The sequence below is a fragment of the Canis lupus genome, chromosome X (assembly GCF_048164855.1).
Source record: "Canis lupus baileyi chromosome X, mCanLup2.hap1, whole genome shotgun sequence".
NCBI lineage: Eukaryota > Metazoa > Chordata > Mammalia > Carnivora > Canidae > Canis > Canis lupus.
Window position 1 is genome coordinate 24,554,666 of NC_132876.1, and position 17,992 is coordinate 24,572,657.

The 17,992-nt window shown below is 35.9% G+C and overlaps 1 pseudogene; it reads right to left on the minus strand.

Annotated features, from left to right (window-relative positions):
* Positions 1 to 8,990: 8,990 nt before the first annotated feature.
* LOC140628420 (actin, cytoplasmic 1-like) lies at positions 8,991 to 9,853 on the minus strand (annotated as a pseudogene).
* Between the last annotated feature and the right edge of the window lie 8,139 nt (positions 9,854 to 17,992).

Consider the following 17,992-nt stretch of genomic DNA (forward strand, 5'->3'; position numbering starts at 1 on the left):
TCTTTGCTTCTTTCTGGGTCTCTCATTAATAACTAAATAAAATCTTTAAAAAACAAACAAACAAAAAAAAAACACAAACATACCAAAACTTATGATATTTGTTGAAGGTAGTCCTAAGAGTGACATTTATCTCTGTACATAAATACATTAAAGAAAAAATATATCTCAAATCAACAACCTACTTAATACCTGCAGAAACCTAGAAAAAAAAGAACCAACTACCCTCAGGACTAACAGAAGGAAGGAAATAATAAAGATTAGAACAGACATAAAATAGAGATTAGAAAACAATAGAAAGAGCAGCTCCACTGGCTTAGTGGTTTAGTGCCACCTTAGGCCCAGGGACTGATCCTAGAGGCCCAGGATCGAGTCCCATGTTGGGCTTCCTACAATGGAGCCTGCTTCTCCCTCTACTTGTGTCTCTGCCTCTCTCTCTCTCTCTCTCTGTCTCCTTAAATAAATAAATAAATAAATAAATAAATAAATAAATAAACTTTCTCTATTAAAAAAAGAAACAATAGAAAAAATGAATGACACTAGCAGTTAATTTTTTGAAAAAAATCAATAAAATTTACAAGTCTTTAAGCTAGATTAACTGAGAAGAATGAGAAAAGATTCATGTAAGTATAATAAGAAGTTGAAGTGGGGAAATTAGAGGAGGTGGGACAAGATGGCAGAGGAGTAGGGTCCCCTAGTCACCTGTCCCCACCAATTTACCTAGATAACTTTCAAATTGTCCTGAAAACCTACGAATTTGATCTGAGATTTAAAGAGAGAACAGCTGTAATACTACAGTGAGAAGAGTTTGTGCTTCTCTCAAGGTAGGAAGACGGAAAAAAATAAATAAAAAAGCATCCAAGGGGGAGGGGCCTGCAAGGAGCCGGGCCAAGTCCAGGTGGTGAGTGCCCCCAGGACAGGAAAGCACAGTCGCGGAGAAGCAGGAGCTTTACCAATATTCCTGGACAGAAAAGCGCTCACAGGGAGCTCCGGCAGGATCCCAGGAGGGTCAGGGATGCCCTCAGGCTCCCAGGAGCACTAGCAGAGGAGGTGCACCCCTGGGAAAGTGCGCTACACACTGCGGGAGGAACTCTCTAAAGGGCTGCAGCGCTAGCCCGGCGGGGCCCAGGAGCAGCTCCGGTTGCAGCTCAGGTGGGGTCTCCGTGCGGAGGGGGCTGCGTGGCCCAGCGAGCGCGATTCCAGCGGTGCAGACCCCGGAGCCAAGGGCCCTGGGGGACACAACCCAAGATCCGGCACTCCCCCTGGGATGGGCAGAGGCCGGGAGGGCCCAGGACAGTGAGGACGCTCCTGCCACCGGGTGGCCCTGAGCTGTGCAGATCGGCGCCCCCCGCCTCCAGAGCATCCAGGCCCCTGTGGACTGAGAGACTGCAGTAGCTACTGCAGGAACTGACTCTAGGGATCGAGAGCTGGCCGCCTCCACTGTTGTTCCTCCTGGTGTCACCTTGTACCTGGGACTGAGCAGGGGTCTCACAGGATAAACAGCTCCCACTGAGCCGTGCACCTGGCAGGGGGCTGGGCAGCTCCCACAGGTGCACACATCTGAAAATCAGCACAGCAGGCCCCTCCCCCAGACCAGCTGGAAGGACAAGGGAAAAGCAAGTTATTGACCAAGCAGCACTGGAAAGTTCCAGGGGGAAGTCAAGGGATTTACAGTATGTAGAATCAGAGGATACACCCCTTGTTTTTTGTTTTATGTTCGTCACCCCCTTTTCTCTCTCTTTTTCTCCTTTTTCCAGTACAACTTGTTTTTGGCCACTCTGCACTGAGCAAAATGACTAGAAGGAAAAAATCACCACAAAAGAAATAATCAGAAACAGTCCTCTCTCCCACAGAGTTACAAAATCTGGATTACAATTCGATGTCAGAAAGCCAATTCAGAAGGACAATTATAAAGCTACTGGTGGCTCTAGAAAAAAGCATAAAGGATTCAAGAGACTTCATGACTGCAGAATTTAGATCGAATCAGGCTGAAATTAAAACTCAATTAAATGAGATGGAATCCAAACTGGAGGTCCTAATGATGAGGGTTAATGAGGTAGAAGAAAATGTGAGTGACATAGAAGACAAGTTGATGGCAAGGAAGGAAGCTGATGAAAACAGAGAAAAAAAATTAGAGGATCATGAGGATAGGTTAAGGAAGTTAAATGACAGCCTCGAAGGAAAAATCTACATTTAATGGGGGTTCCAGAGGGCACTGAAAGAGACAGAGGACCAGAAAGTGTACTTGAATAAAACATAGCTGAGAACTTCCCTAATTTGGGGAGGAAACAGGCATTCAGATCCAGGAGATAGATTCCCCTCACTAAAATCAATAAAAACCATTTAACACCTGGACATTTAATAGTGAAACTTGCAAATTCCAAAGATAAAGAAAAGATCCTTAAAGCAGCAAGAGACAAGAGATCCCTAACCTTTATGGAGAGAAGTTTTAGGTTAACATCAGACTTCTCCACAGATACCTGGCAGGCCAGAAAGGGCTGGCAGGATATATTCAGGGTCCTAAATGAGATGAACATGCACCCAAAAATACTCTATCCAGCAAGGCTCTCATTCAGAATAGAAGGAGAGATAAAGAGCTTCCAAGAAAGGCAGAAACTGAAAGAATATGTGACCCCCAAACAAGCTCTGCACGAAATATTAAGGGGGACTCTGTAAAAGAAAGAGGAAGTCCAAGGAAACAATCCACAAAAACAGGGACTGAATAGGGATCATGATAACATAAAATTCCTATCTTTCAATAGTAACTCTGAACATGAATGGGCGTAGTGATCCCATCAAAAGGGGCAGGGTTTCAGACTGGATAAAAAATCAAAACCCATCTACTTGCTGTCTAAGATGTGGTATCTTTATACAATGGAATATTACTCAGCCATTAGAAACGACAAATATCCACCATTTGCTTCGACGTGGATGGACCTGGAGGGTATTATGCTGAGTGTAATACATCAATCAGAATAGGACAAACATTATATGGTCTCATTCATTTGGGGAATATAAAAATTAGTGAATGGGAATAAAGGGAAAGGAGAGAAAATGAGTGAAAATATCAGTGAGGGTGACAAAACATGAGAGACACCTAACTCTGGGAAGTGAACAAGGGGTAGGGGAAGGGGAGGTGGGTGGGGGGGTTGAGGTGACTGGGTGTTGGGCAGTGAAGGGGGCATTTGACAGGATGAGCACTGGGTGTTATGCTATATGTTGGGAAATTGAACTCCAATAAAAAAATTAAAAAATTAAATAAAGTGGGGAAATTAAAACATGACACAGAAATGAAAAGGATTATAAGAGAATATGATGAGGCATTTTACACCAACAAAATGGATAACTTAGAAAAAAATGAGTGAATTTCTAGAAACAATCTACCAACACAGAATCCTGAAGAAATAGAAAAGCCAAACAGACCCATTATGAGTAAGGAGATTGAATTAAAAAAATTTATAAGGCTACCATTAGTGAAAATTGCAGGAACATACAGCTTCACTGGCGAATTCTACATGTATTTAAAGAAATAATATAAATATTTCTGAAACTCTTTAAATAATTAACAAAGTGGGACACTACTAAGCTCATTCTATAAGGCCAGCATTGTTCTGATACCAAAGCCAAAGACTACAAGAAAACTGTAGACCCATATCCGTGATAACTATTGATGCAAAAATTGTCAACAGAATCTTGACAAACTGAATTCAACTCCACATTAGAATGATTATATACTATTAAAGAATGTGAGTTGTACCTGGAATGAAAGGATGGTTAAACATGTGAAAAATCAATCAATGAAATAACCATGTTAATGAAGGACAAAAATCACATCATAATCTCAATTGATGCAGAATAAAGTATTTGACAATATTCAATACCCTTTTATGATTAAAAAAAAAACACTCAACGAACTAGGAATAAAATGAAAGTACCTCAACATAATAAAGACCGTACAATTACCATCATACTCAATAGTGAAAGACTGAAATATTTCCTCTCAGATCAGAACAATGCAAGGATGCCTTGTCTCACCACTTCTATTCAACAGCATAATGGAATTCACAGTAATAACAGTTAAGGTACAAAAAAAAAAAAAGAAACAAAAGACATCAAAATTGGAAATGAAGAGGTAAAATTGTCTTTTTTGTCACAGCTTACTCTATCAAAACCCTAGATATTCCACAAAAACCTCTTTACAACTAATAAAATAGCTCATCAAAGTTGTGGTATGCAAATCAACCCACCCAAATCAGACTTCTATACACTAATAATGAATAATTGGCAAAGTAAATAATAAAAGCTCATTTATAAAGCATCAAAAAGAATAAAATGCTTAGGAACAAAGCTTATCAAGGAGTTGAAATACTTGTACACTGAAAACTACAAATTGTGGCTGAAAGAAATTAAAGAAGACACAAAATGAAAGTCATCCATGTTTATGGGTTAAAAGACAATGTCATTATTAGGTTTATTCTACCCAAAGCAATCTACAGATTCAAGACAATCCCTATCAGCATCCAATGTCTTTTTTTGCAAAATAAAATTAAAAATCATTCTAAAACTCATATGGAATATTAAGGAATCCTGAAAAGCCAGAACAATCTTGAAAAATAAGAACAATGTTGAAAACATCACATTTCCTGATTTCAAAAATTACAATGCCACAATAATAAAAAAGTGTAGTGCTTTCATAACATCAGACATGTAGACAAATTGAATAGAGTAGAAATTCCAAAAATAAACTCCTGTGTATTTTGTCAATTTATCTCAAGGGTGCCATGACCATTTAATGGGGAAATGACCATCTCTGCAACAAATAGCATTGAGGAAATTTCGTAATTTCTAAAACTAAAAATAACAACACAAATTTAAAAATGGCAAAAGACTTGAATAAAAAGTTCTTAAAAAGATGATATGCAAATAGCCAGCAAGCCTAGGAAATTATGCTCAACATCAGTCATCAGAGAAATGCAAATCAAAGTGAAAATGCATTGTTATATCACAACTATTAGGATGACTACTATTAAAATTAAAAGAAAATATGAGAGTTCTGGGAAAATGACAGAGCAGGAAGATCCTGAGCCCATCTCATTCCATGGACACACAAAGATAACTGCCATATCAGTGTAACTAACTCTGAAAATTATGTGAAGACTGGCAGAATAGACTTTCCACAGTTAATCATAGAGAGGAGGCCACATCAAAAAAGGTAGGAGGTGTAGAGATGTGGTTGGAAACCAAACTCCCAAGAAGACTAACTAAAAATAAAAGGGACACCAAAAGCACAGAAAAGTGAGAGGATAAGACCCTATATCAGGAATTCTAGACTTAGGTCCCACACTGGGAAGATGAGTCTCCATAACATTTGGCTTTCAGAACCAGTGAGGCTTAACTTCACAAGTTTTTACAATCAGCTGGGTTTAACTCCGGATACTTTAAAAATTAATGGGCTTAGGAAAGCTGGAGGGCTATTAAGCGACTCAATCTTTACCCTTAAACAGCCAGCAAAACTAACAACTTCTCTGAGATATAGCATAGAAGCAGAAGTTTGAAAAACACCTGGGGTATATTGAAGGAAATCTATTTAGTAATTTCAGAATGTCCACTGGAGGGACAGGGATCTTTAGGTGACTTGTCCAAGAAGAAAAGTGCTGGTAGGTGCCATTTTTCTCCCACCCCCCAGCCTAGATAGTCAGACACTTGCAGGAACCAGCACAAACACTCTCCACCTATCTTGCCAGCACTACACATCTTGCATTCTCACTGTCCTGTGGATCTGCATAATGAAACACACTCCACTTAGAGATATCCCTACTAAGCATCTCCTACACCAACATACCCTGTAAGCAACCCCAGCAAGGACCTGTACCACGCTAAAATGACTTCTGCCCTGTGGAGAGGGGAAAATAACCATACATCACTGCATGGTTGGGATCCCATGGTTGGGATCACTAAAATCCCAACAGCCAAATCTTATAGCTGGCAATGAAGTAAGTGTCCTACAAATCAGTCTTGGACTGGGGCCAGATATCTGGTCTGATTACATGCCCTCTCCACAATAAGTTTCTCAGGGGAAAACACAGGGAAAGCACCCTGCAAGTCAGTGCAACTGCATCCTCCACTTATGAGATGAAGGCAGGTATCTTGTCTAACTGTTGACCCTGCCCCACTATAAGATTGCTGTGTTCACAGATTGGCTTCTTAAGAGCATAGAATCCAAATGTTGCCTGGTGTGCTCACAACTGGAAAAGTGGAAAAAAAACTGGAAAAGTGGGCCATCACAACCAGTTGAACTAAAGGCAAATGTGGCTCAGCCACAACAGTAGGGCACACACACCCACACACATAGAAGACACCCCTAGAGTGCCCGGTTTTGGTGAATGTGGGTCACTGTGCTACAGGTCACCACAGCACTTCTTCATAAATGCCACCACTTTCAAGATTAGGAGATATAGCTGACTTTCTTACTACATAGAAGCAAATATAAAGAGTTAGACAAATTGGACAGGAATACATCCCAAATGAAAGAACAAGAAAAAAAAAAAACACAGCAAAACAGCTAATGATATAGAGATAATCAATATTTCTGACAAATAATTCAAAGTAATGGTCATAAAAATACTCATTGGACTTGAGAAAAGAGTGGAGAATGTCAATGAGCCATTTAACAAAGAAAAATATTTTAAAAAACCCCGTCAGAGTGAAAATTCAATACCTGAAATAAAAAATACTCTATAACGAGTTAATATCAGAATAGAGGAGGCAGAAGAGTGCATCAACTATATGGAAGACAGGTAAATGAGAAGCAACCAAGCTAAACAACAAAAAGAAAAAAAATAATACAAAAAAAGAGAATATTTTAAAGGAAGTCATCATCCTCAAATGTAATAATATCAAATGTAATGACATCAAGTGTAATAATATTCACATTATAGGGATACCAGAAGTGAAAGAGAGAGAGAGGAAGGGGGCCAAAAATTAATCTGAAGATATAATAGCTGAAAACTTTCCTAATCTGGGGAAGAAATAGATATTCAGAACCAGGAGGCACAGAAATCCTCCAAACAAAATTCACCCAAGAAGATCTACCTCAAGACACATAATTAAAATGACAAGAAGATAGTGATAAAGATTTGCATTTCCCTGATGATACGTGATATTGAGCATCTTTTCATGTGTCTGTTGGATATCTGTATGCTTTCTTTGGAAACGTATTTATTCAGGTTCTCTGCACATTATTTTGAGAAGGTGGAGGGGCAAAGGGAGAGATAGAATATTAAGCAGCCTTTATGCTGGGTATGGGACTCAGTCTCACCACCCCAAGATCATGACTTGAGCCAAAATCAAAAGTAAGAGCCATCCAGGCACCCCTCCTCAGCCCATTTTTAAATAGGACTCAGTTTGGGAGGGGGTGAGTTGTATAAGTTATTTATAAATTTTGAATATTAACCCATTATCAGAAATATCACTTGCAAATATCTTCTCCTATTCACCAGTTGCCTTTTTGTTTTGTTGATGGTTTCCTTTGCTTTGCAAAAGCTTTGTTTTATTTTTTGATGTACTCCCAATAGTTTTTCTTTTCTTTCCTTTGCCTTGGGAGATATATCTAGAAAAATATTGCTATAGCCAATGTCAGAGAAACTACTGCCTGTGTACACATATAGGATTTTACAATTTTAGGTTTCACATTTAAGTTTTTAACCCATTTTGAGTTTATATCTGTGTGTGGTGTTAGAAAGTTGTCTGTTTTTATTCTTTTACATGTACTGTATGATATTCTCAGTGCCATTTATTGAAGAGACTTTCTTTTCCCCATTGTACATTCTTGCTTCCTTTGTCATACATTAATTAACCATAGATGCATGGGTTTGCTTATGGGATCTCTATTCTGTTCTATTGATATATGTGTATATTTTTGTGCATGTACCATACTGTTTTGATTTCTATATTTTGTTAGTGGGAATGTAAATTGGTACAGCCATCAAGGGAAAGTGTATGAGGTTCCTCACAAAAATTTAAAATAGAAATACCATATGATACAGCAATTCTAGTACTGGGTATTCACCCAAAGAAAACAAAAACACTAATTAAAAAGATATATGCACGCTTATGTTTAATGCAACATTATTTCCATTAGCTAAGACATAGAAGCAATCTAAGAATTCATCAATAGACAAATGGATAAGGAAGATGTACTACATATATACAATGGTGTATTACACAGCCATAGAAAAGAATGAGATCATGCCATTTGAGACAACATATATGGACCCAGAGGATATTATGCTAGTGAATTAAGTCAAATTGGGAAAGAAAAATACCATACAATGTAATTAATATTTTAAAAAAATCAAATGAATAAACAAAAAAAACAGAATTAGACATGTAAATTCAGAGAACAAGTTGATAGCTGCCAGAAGGAAGGGGATTTGGGGAATGGACAAAATTTGTGCAGGGGAGTGGGAGACACAGGTTTCCTACCATGTCTTCACCTCTCCTACACTTTTTTGATGTGGCCTCCTCTGTACAATTCACTGTGGAAAGTCTGTTTTGCTAGTCTTCACATCAGTTTCAGAGTTAGTTCTACATATGTACGTGCTATCTCATTGTGTCTGTGAGATGAGGTGCACTCAGGATCCTCCTACTCCACCATCTCCCCAGAAGTGCTTTTTTTATTGCCATTTTCAAATGTACAGTTCTGTCACACTAAATACTTTCACAGTGTTGTGTAACTATCACCACCACCCTTCTCCAGAACTATCTGATTGTTCCCAGCTAAAGCTCTATAAACATTATACATTACATCCCCTTTACTCAGGCCTCTGGCAACTACCATTCCACTTTCTATGTTTATGGATTTGACTCTCTTAGGTTCTTCATATAAGCAGAATCATTCAACATCACCCTTTGTGACTAGCTTATTTTACTTAATGTCTTTAAAGTTTATCCAGGTTGTAACATATATCAGAATCTCCTTTCTTTTTTTAAGCTCAATAATCCATTTTATATATGATGATCTTGATTTTTAATTTGCTGGACACCAGGGCAGTTATATTCTGCATTCTGATCAGTAATACTGGGGTATATGGTGGTTCCACCAGACAGCACCTTGTTGGTGTAGAGGTCTTTGCAGATGTCACACTTCATGATGAAGTTGAGCATAGTTTCACAGATACCACAGGATTCCATGCCCAGGAAGGATGGCTCAAAATGCAGCAGAGCTGCACATTGTCAAAGGTGATGACCTATCCACCTGGCAGTTCCTAACTCTTCTCTAAGGAAGAACTGGAAGCCACAGTGGCCATCTCCTGCTCAAAGTCCAGGGCAATATAGCCCAGCTTCTCCTTGATGTCACACATGATTTCCTGTTAGGCAGTGGTGGTGAACCTGTAGCCATGATCCATGAGGATCTTCATGAGATAGTCCATTGGGTCCCAGGCAGCCAGATCCAGACATAAGATGGCATGGAGTAGGGTGTATCTCTCATAGATAGGCACAGTGTGGGTGACCCAGTCACTAGAGTCCATTACGATGCCAGTGGTATGGCCAAAGGAGTACAAGGACAGCATGGTATGGATGGCCACCTACATGACTGGGATATTGAAGGTCTCAAACTTGATCTGGGTCATCTTCCCATGGCTGGCCTTGAGGTTCAGGTAGCCTTGGTTAGCAGCATGGGGCATTGCTTGGGGGCCATGTGTAGTTCATTGTAGAAGGTGTGGTGCCAGATCTTCTCCATGTCATCCCAGTTGGTGATGATACCATGCTGGCTGGGGTACTTCAGGGTCAGGATGCCCATCTTGCTCTGGGCCTCATCACCCATATAGGAGTCCTTTTGGCCCATCCTCACCATCATGCCCTGGTGCCAGAGATGCCCCACAATGAAGGGGAAGACAGTCACAGGGACTTTGTAGGCTGTGAAGACAGTCCTACACATGTTTATTAAATCATTTCAGCCATTAAATGTCTTTTGATTGGAGAATTTAAACCATTTACTTTTAAAGTAATTATTGACATGTAAGAACTTAGCACTATCTTATCAATTATTATATATAATTAAATTTTTATTTGTCTATAAATATATTTGTCTCATGCTTGTCTACCCTTCGTTCTCATTTCTACCTTAATTATGAGTGATTTAAAATATTTTTAGTACTCCATTTTATTTTTTCTAATGGTATATTGCCTTTACTTTTTAGCCTTTATATTGATTTCTCTAGGGATCAAATGTGCATCCTAATCAGAATTAATATTTTATCCTTTCACAGAAAATGTAAGATTCTTATACAAATATATGTCCATTTACCCCCATTGTTAGTTCTGATGTTTTTCCTATCAGTTTTTTTTTACAGCAATTAAAAGAAAAATGTAGTCTTTTACGTATATCAACCTATTAACCATTTCACTGTTTTATTCCTTTCTGGAGATTTGAGATTCCATCTGATATTATTGTCCATTATCCTGAAATTTTTTGCTAGCAATTATTTTTTTTTAATTTTTATTTATTTTATGATAGTCACAGAGAGAGAGAGAGAGGGGCAGAGACATAGGCAGAGGGAGAAGCAGGCTCCATGCACCGGGAGCCCGATGTGGGATTCGATCCCGGGTCTCCAGGATCGCGCCCTGAGCCAAAGGCAGGCGCCAAACCGCTGCGCCACCCAGGGATCCCTTTGCTAGCAATTATTAATTGAAGGTATTCTCTTAATTAATTGACTCATCTTTTGTTTATCTGACCATATATTCATTTTTCTTCATTTTTAAGAAATGTTTCCACTGTATAAAGAATTTTATCAATTTAGAATGATGTGGCCTCCATTGTTTCTGATTAGAATGTCATAAAAATTTTGTATAAATCTCTCTTCTTTTATAATATGGCCTTTTTTCTCTTTTCAAGATTTTCTCTGTACTCTGGTTTTCCTCAGTTTTACTATCGTATTCTTAGATTTAATTTGTATGTTTTAAATTTGTTGCAAACTGATATTTTTCACCAAATTTTGAATGCTTTCAGGTACATTTTCTAATATTCTTTTTATTTTAGAGCAGTTTTGGATTTACAAAGTAATTTGAAATTGGTACAAAGAGCTCCCATATCCTACACCCCTACTTTCTCCAATTATTAACAACTTACCCTAGTGTGGTACAATGCTACAATGAATGAACCAATATTGATGCATTATTGTAACTAAAAGACCACAATCTATTTAGATTTAGTTAGTTTTTACTTAATGTCATTTGCTGCTTCAATATCCCATCATGATACTGTTTTATATTTAGTCATCATGTTGCTTTAAGTTTCTCTTGACAGTGACAGTTTCTTAGATCTTTCTTGTTTTGATAGAATTGATAATTTTGAGGAATATTGATATTGTAGAATGCCTACCTTTATAGAAAATATAGAGTTTAAGATGTCTGATGTTTTTCTCATGCTTAGATTGGGATTTTTTTTACATTTGTTTTTATTTAAGTTCAATTAGATTGGGATTTATGATGTTTGGCTGAATACCACAGAGATAAATTGTCATTTTCACCACATCATATCAAGGGTACACTCTATCAATATTACTTATCATTGATATTAATCACAATTACTCTGCTGAGAAAATATTTGTTAGTTTTATCCAATGTAAAGTTACTTTTTCCTCTTTTCATGCTGTATTATTTGGAAATAAGTAATTATGCATAGAGTAACTTTAGGTAAGGTATGGTGAGACATGTTCCATTTCACTGGAGGTGGAATACCTAAATGAACTATTTGGAATTTTTCTGCATGGGTTATTTGTCTCTTCTTCCTAATTTTTTTATTTTTTCAACTATTTATTGATATAAGCATGAATTTGAAAGTACTTATTTTCAACATTAGATTATTATCTCATACAGCTTTATTTGTTGTGTTGCTCAAATTTTTAGACATCTTTGGTCATGGGGAATTCACTTTCAGTTGCCTCATTTAACAATTTGCTGTCAATCATATTTTTTGCACTTTTTTTTTTTTTACTTTTTGGCACTACAGGATGCTTTTTATACTTTCTTCCATAGTCCTAATTTAAGGTTTTTCTTCAATAAGTATTGACTTTTTTGATTAGAGAATAGCGTTAGAAATCAAGATCTGGTAGCTAGGTGTGCACTTTGCTGTTGGGGTGGCATTAATTCTAGCCCTTCAGCTACAGAACATGGAAATATGTGTGTGTATACTAACCTATGTACATAGATATCTACAAGTATTTTATAAGAAATATTTGTATTTATATTAAGGTAAATATGAGTTTATATTGATGTTTCAAACTCTAATTTATTAACACATGGATCATGTTAGCCTCCTCCTACTCCAACAGTGAGAAACCTGGCTCGTCCTTAGCACTATACATTTATTTAATTGTTCAATTTCAGAATATGTTTATTTTTTTTAATTTTTTATTTATTTATGATAGTCACACAGAGAGAGAGAGAGAGAGGCAGAGACATAGGCAGAGGGAGAAGCAGGCTCCATGCACCGGGAGCCCGACGTGGGATTCGATTCCGGGTCTCCAGGATCGCGCCCTGGGCCAAAGGCAGGTGCCAAACCGCTGCGCCACCCAGGGATCCCCAGAATATGTTTATAGTGGTGTCAGAATTGTTTACCTTTACTCTTGAGGGAAATAACTTAATTCATTATAGTCCAGTGCTTATATACGGAATCTTTTGCTTTTAATCTCCACTCATTTCCAAAGCTATTTAGGTTAGTGATTTTATACTTCACCCTCTACAGTGAGACTGTTTCATGCATTTTGTATACATTTTTAATACAGTGAGATTGTTTTGTTACATTCTGTAATCCATCCTGAGGTCCCTCTGTCTCCTAATTGATTTTTTAATTTACATTCATTTAAGGTCACTCATTGTACTATAAAGTTCCATGGGTTTTCATCAATGCACATTGTCATGTATCTACCTTTTTAGTATCATACAGATTAGTTTCACTGCCCTGAAACTATTTGTTTTTACTAGTCAACCCTCCCCTTTTCTCCTGAAGCTCTGACAATCATCAATCGTTGCTATGTTTTGTTTTTCCTTTTCTGGAATGTTATATAAATAGAATCATACAGTATGAAACCCATACAGACTATTTTCTTTCACTTAGCATTACACATTTATGATTCACCTATGGCTTTTCATGACTTGATAACATTTATTTTTATCATGAAATAATATTTTATTTTATAAATGTACCAATTTTTTTCTATTCACTATTGAACAGTATTTTCGTTACTTCAAACTTTGGCAATTATGACTAAAGTTCCTGTAAACATTATAATTCAGCCTGAAGCTTTCTGTGTGGTTATTTTTTTAAAAGATTTTTATTTATTCATGATAGACATAGAGAGAGAGAGGGAGAGAGAGAGAGACAGAGACACAGGCAGAGGGAGAAGCAGCTCCATGCAGGGAGCCCTACTCGGAATTCGGTCCCAGGACCCCAGGATAGTGCCCCGGGCTAAAGGCAGGCGCCAAACCAGTGAGCCATCCAGGGATCCCTTTTCTGTGTGGTTATGTTTTCAAGTCATTTATATAAATCCCAGGAGCATGATTGCTGGTTCATAAATTCATGTTTATGCCATGTTTATTTATAGAAAAAGCTACGTCTGTCTATGTCTTTGTAGGAGACTGATAGCTTGTATTCCAAAATGGCTCTACCATTCTGTACTTCTATCAGCAGTGAATGAGAGTTTGTCAGTCTGTATCCTCAGTAATTGACATTGATACTCATTTGTAATTTTCTATTGATGTATAGAGATACTGCATTGTTTTAATTCAAAGCTCCCTAATTACAAGTGATGCTGATCATCTTTTCATATGATTATTATCCATCTGAATAATTCCTTCATGAAGAGTTTGTTTATACTTTTGTCCATTGTGGGTTGTTTGTTCTGTTATTTTTGAGTTGCATATATCGGAAAGAGGCCCTTTATCAGATAAATATTTTGCAAATATTTTCCCTCAGGTTGTAGCTTGTCTTTTCGCTCTTAATTGTGTCTTCAAAAGAACAAATTTTTCTTTTAATTTTAATAAGGTTGAAATCATTATTTTTCCTTTTACTAATCTTGTTTTTGGTGTTGCACTAAAACTCACTGCTAAATCCAGTCACCAATATTTTTCTTATGTTTTCTTCTACATTATTTATAGTTCCACATTTTAAATTTAAGTCTATGATTCCTGTTGAATTAATTATGTTGAAATCTGTAAAGTCTTTATCAGATAATTTTTTATTTTTGCTTATGAACATCTAATTGTTCTGGTGACATTAGTTGGAAGAACTATTCTTTCTCATTGAATTAACTCTGCTCCATTGGCAAAGATCAATTGGCAATGTTTGTGTGGGTTTATTTCTGGAATTTCTATTTTGTTCCACTAACCTATATAGTTATTATTTTACCATATCCAAACTATCTTCATTACTTTAGGTTTATATGGGATCTTGAAATTAGACAGTGAGATCCTTCCAACTTTGTTCTTTTTCAGTAATATGTTGGCTATTCCTGGTGTTTTCTCTTTCCATATAATCTTTAGAATTAGTTTGTTAGCATCTACAAAATACCTTGTGTTTTTTTTAAGATTTTATTATTTATTCATGAGAGAGACACAGAGAGAGAAGGGCAGAGACACAGGCAGAGGGAGAAACAGGCTCCCCACAAACACCCTGATGAGGGACTCAATCCTGGATCCCAGGATCATACCCCTAGCCAAAGTCAGGCACTCAACCACTGAGCCACCCAGGTATTCCAGCCTTGTGTTTTTTTTTAAGATTTATTTATTCATGAGATACATAAAGAGAGAGGCAGAGACACAGGCAGAGGGAGAAGCAGGCTTCATGCAGGGAGCCTGATTGGGACTTGATCCCTAAACTGGGATCACACCCTGAGCGAAAGGCAGACGCTCAACCACTGAGCCACCCAGGCATCCCCAGCCTTGTGGTTGTGATTGGAGTTGTGTCTAATCTAATAACAAAGTTGGGAAGATTGGACATACTAACAATAGCATCTTCCAGTTCAAAACTATACAGGAAAAACTCTCAATTCATTTAGACCTTTGATTTTTTATTAGGCACATTAAATTTTATACACTTAGATCTTGCACATATTTTATTAGATTTATACATAAGTATTTTATTTTGGGGATGCTATTATAAATGCTATTATTTATTTTGTAGATTTCAAATTCAAATTGTTCATTGCTTGTATGTGGAAAAGCAACTGATTTTGTATATTAACTTTTATGCTTCAAGTTTGATATGCTTGCTTATAAGTTCTTGTATTTTTTGTTTGTTAATTCCAAGAAACTTTCTAAATAGATAATTTTGTCATTTGCAAAGGCAGCAACACAAAACAGTCTTTGTTTCTATCTTCCTGTGTAATTTTTATTTCCTTTTATTGTTCTATTACACTAGGTACTTCCAGTATAATGTTTAGTGGAAATGGGGGAGAGGACAGCCTTGCCTTATTCCCACTCTTGGAGGAAAGCATCCATGTTCTCACAATTAATTAGTATTTTAGGTGTTTTTTTTTTTTTCGGTAGTTATTTATCAAGTTAAGGAAGTTCTATTCTATTCCTAGTTCAATAAGTATTTTTTTAAAATCAATAGATGTTATTAAACTTTGCCAATTGCTTTTTCTACATTAGTTAATGTAGTCACATGATTTTTCTTTAACCTTATGGAAGCAGTGGATTAATTTAATTGATGTTCAAATGTTGAACCAGCTTTGCAAACCTGGAATAAATCCCTAATGTTTGTGCTGTATAATTCTTTTCATACATGTTGGATATTATTTGCTAATACTTTCTTGATGATTCTTACACTTATGTTTGTGAGAGATATTGGACTGTAGTTTTATTTCCTTGTATTTATCTCATCTTAATATCAGTGTAATTCTTGACTCAGAATTAATTAGGAAATGTTCCTCTTACTTATATTTTCTTGAAAAGATTGTGGCAAATTACTATCACTTCTTCCTTAAATATTTGGTGCAATTCACTTCTAAGACTATTTTGTCCTGGTGCTTAATTTTAGAAATTTATTATTCATTCACATTAATATAATACAATTAAAATTATTTGTTTCTCCTTCTATGAGGTTTTGTACTATTTGCCTTCTGAGGAATTGGTCCATTTTATCTAAGTTATCAAATATGTGGGCATAGATTTCTTCATAGTATTATTTTATTATCATTTTATGCTTCATAGTAATAACAACGATGAACTATCTTTTATTTATTTTACTGATAGTTTATGTCTTGTATGTTTGTTTTCCTGGTTAGTAGTTTATAAAAATTATTGACCATTTCTAAGAACCAGCTTTTGATTTCATTAATTTTCTCTATTATTTTCCTGGTTTCAATATCATTGATTTATTCTTTAGCTTTGATTATTTCTTTTCTAATAATCACTTTAGGATTAAATTGCTGTTTTTCTCTAGTTTCTTAAGGTGAAGGCCTAGATTACTGATTTCAGATATTCTTTTCTAATATACAAATTTAGTGTTCTATACTCTCCTATAAATGATACTTTTTCTGTGTTCTTCCCAAATTTTGAAAAAGTATTTTTATTTTAATTTAAAACAAAACATTTTTCAGTTTCTCTTGAGACTTATTCTTCTTATAACATTTAGGAGTGTGCTTTTAAATTTCTAACTCTTCTGGAATTTTCTATCATCTATTGTTAATTTCTTGTTTAATGCCATTGTGTGCTGATTACATACTTTGCATGATTTCTATCCTTTAAATTTGTTAAATTATTTTATGGCTCAGATTGGTACTAACTCTGGGAATGCTCCATGTGAGTTTGTGAATATGTATATTCCCCTGTTTTTGGAAAGAGTATTATCTAAATGTCGATTAGATTGAGTTGATTGACAATGCCGTTTGAGTCAATTATATTTTTACTAATTTTTTGTCTGCTTGATGATCATTATCGAAAAAGAAGTGCTTACATCTCCAACAATAAAAGTGTATTTGTCTATTTCCTCCTTTAGTTTAATCAGTTTTTGCCTCCAATATTTTGTCACTCTGTTTTTAGCATACAAATAAATATTGTTATTTCTTCTTAGAGAATTGACCACTTTCTCATTATGTAATGTCCATATTTATCCCTGATAATTTTCCTTGCTCTGAGTTCTGCTTTGTCTGAAATTAACATAGCTACTTCATAGCTATGTCTTAGAGAATTGACCACTTTCTCATTATGTAATGTCCATATTTATCCCTGATAATTTTCCTTGCTCTGAGTTCTGCTTTGTCTGAAATTAACATAGCTACTCATTTAACTGAGTGAATTTTTGTATTTCTGAATAGTGAGAGAGATTTAAATTCATGCTTTTTTTCATATAAATGACCAGTTATCTCCTTACACATTTTTGAAGATAATATTCTTCTCCTATTTAATAGACTTGATACCATTGTTGAAAACCATAGATAGATGATTTATTTTAGACTTCCTAGTCTATTCTGTTGTTCTATACATCTATCTTTATGCCAGTACGACACTGTTTTGATTACTATAGCTTTGTAGAGGACTATGAAATGTGTATCCTTCAACGTTTATGAAATGTGGCTTCATAGAATAAGTAAGTGATCCTTAATCATTTGTTTTTGGAAGAGTTTGAGTAAGACTCGTGCTAATTCTTCTTTAAATGTTTTATATAATTCACAAATGAACCATCTATTTTATAGGATTTTTATTTAGACTTTTAAATTAAAAACTTTATTTTTTAGAGCAATTTTAGATTCACGGCAAAATTAAGTGGAAAATACAGAGTACTCATATTTATTTACCTGTCTCCCGCTTTTACCAACATACAACCTCTTCCACTACTGGTAGTCTGCACCACAGTAGTACATTTTTTATAATCAGTAAACCTACATTGAAATATTATCACTCAAAGTCCATAGTTTACATAAAGATTCACTCTTAGTTTTGTACATTTTATGAGTTTTGACAAACATTTAATGACACCATTAAATGTTTG